The following is a 2065-nucleotide window of genomic DNA, read 5'->3' on the forward strand; positions in this document are numbered from 1 at the left end:
GGGAGCGGGGCGTGGGGGCGGCGGGGAAGCGGCGGGGTTGACAGCGAGGCACAGAGCAAGGGCGTGAGAATGAGCGGCGAGCTCTCACCTGAGCAGAGTGGCGCAGCGGAAGCGTGCTGGGCCCATAACCCAGAGGTCGATGGATCGAAACCATCCTCTGCTAGGCCTGAGTTTTGAAGAACCCGCAGGCTTTTCTTCCCGCCCCCACAGCGGCAGCGGAAGTGCTTCATCCCTTGTCCGGGCACCACTTCTGCCAAGTCGCGGAGAACACGGTTCAGTCAGTGTCCCCCTGCTCGACTGCGAAGTCCCTCGCTCGGGGGAGACCTGCCTGGGCGCCGTGAGGCCTCAGCCTCCGGACTGAGGCGGGGAGGTCCGTAGGACGCGTGGAGGGAGCGCTGGACAGAATCCTGGACGCGTGGGCCGGGGCACGCAGGTAGTGACGTCCCGCAGGTTCCTGACGCGAGAAAGCGACACTCCGGTGTTGAGCCCCCGACTGCCGGGCACTCTGCACAGAGACGGGCGCCCCGCTGCCCAGCCCTCCCTGTGTCCCCAGGAACGGCCCCCACGCCTCAGAGGCACTTGGAGGGGGGCAGTAGAGTGACCTGACAGGCCGGAGTTTTAAGAAGCTGACCCTGAAGGGGCTGACTCCGTCCTACCAGCACCCTCTCCAGGGCGGTTGCGGAGCTACGGTCCGTGTGGAGACGCCTCGAAACGGAGCAGCCACTGCTCGGACACAGCCCGCAGCTTCTGCGCAGTGGCCCGGCAAGACCTCGGCGCCAAGCAGGGAAGCCCCTTCTTCGGAACCCCCTGCCTCGACGACTAGTCTGATCTATGAGGGTCACCATCTCCAAACTGTCACTGAAGCACGAAGCTGCTTCAGACGCAGCACCTTGGCCCAGCGCCATGGGCTGCTCGCTCCGGAGGCGGGAGGCCAGGCGTGCCCAGGACCAGGCTGGGTCCAGTCAGACCAGCCCCTCAGTTCCCAAATTCCCGGTCGCCCCTGAGTGAGGACGAGGCGCCTGATGGGGACACAGAGGTTGCCAGCCCCTCTCCTCCAGGCGAGGCGGCGATGTGCGAATGCGCGGTCGCCCCGGCGCTGGTGTCTGGGTGGGAGGGCGGGAGAGAAGCCGAGCAGGACTGCAGGGATGTGGACTGCAGGGATGATTCTGTAAAAAGTGCTTGCGATCGGTGTGGGTTGTGGGAAGCCCCGGGCGGGGAACCCCTAGCTGGCAGCGGAAAGTAGGTTTGGTGGTGTGATTTAAAGCTTAAAACTTAGTGACGTAGGCATTTTCAGTGACCCCGTAGTCGGCAGGACTCGAACCTGCGCGGGGAAACCCCTATGGATTTCTAGTCCATCGCCTTAACCACTCGGCCACGACTACCGACGCAGGCTGCCCGGCGGCCTCGGTAGCTGCGCTGAACCCGGCTGGCGTGCAGAGGCCGCGTCTCTGCGGCAGGTGCCACCGTCTGTGCGCGGGTCTGGTGCCACCTGGGCGGCGACAGACAGCCGTGGCCCGGGCCGCAAGGGCCCCTCTCCCACGGCCTGACGGAAGGGGACGCGCCGTCACGTGGGCGTCGGCATAATTCTGGGCTCCAGCCAGAATAAGGAACAGCAGACCTGACCCTCGGTTTTGGACATAAACATAGGAAGTGCGTGTGAAGGCCTTTCTGCAACTGGGCCCGGAGCCGGCGCGCTCCCGCGGGCCTGGGTGTGCTGCGGCCGCGTGACCTCGTGACTCGGGTCCGCAACGCCGCGCGTTTGCAAAGTGCCCGCGTGCACGCACAGACCTCGCCCGACCCTCGCACCACGGAGCTGGAGGAGGAGGGCAGGAGGCGTACCCCAGGTCCGGGCGCCCGGCGTGCTTCAGGCCCCAGCCTGGGTGACTCAGCCATAGCCGCGGCTCTCCGACGGCGAACACTGCGAGGCTTCGGCAGGGTTTCCAGGCGCCTTCCGGGGGAACTGACATGAGGCTTACACGGAACGGGAGGCCATCAGTGAGCCCGAGAAGGAGGGGCGCCTCACTCAGTGCTGGTCCGGGAGCCAAGCCGCCGGCTCCCCCGGACC

The 2065-nt window shown here is 66.4% G+C and overlaps 2 non-coding genes across 2 annotated transcripts; one reads left to right on the forward strand and one right to left on the reverse strand.

Annotated features, from left to right (window-relative positions):
• The first annotated feature begins 91 nt into the window (after positions 1-91).
• TRNAM-CAU (transfer RNA methionine (anticodon CAU)) lies at positions 92-163 on the forward strand. The gene has a single exon. It is a non-coding gene; the product is annotated as a tRNA-Met (tRNA).
• A 1137-nt stretch (positions 164-1300) lies between these two features.
• On the reverse strand, positions 1301-1382 carry TRNAS-AGA (transfer RNA serine (anticodon AGA)). The gene has a single exon. It is a non-coding gene; the product is annotated as a tRNA-Ser (tRNA).
• Between the last annotated feature and the right edge of the window lie 683 nt (positions 1383-2065).

The sequence above is a fragment of the Tupaia chinensis genome, unplaced genomic scaffold, assembly GCF_000334495.1.
Source record: "Tupaia chinensis unplaced genomic scaffold, TupChi_1.0 Scaffold140356_1, whole genome shotgun sequence".
Lineage (NCBI taxonomy): Eukaryota > Metazoa > Chordata > Mammalia > Scandentia > Tupaiidae > Tupaia > Tupaia belangeri.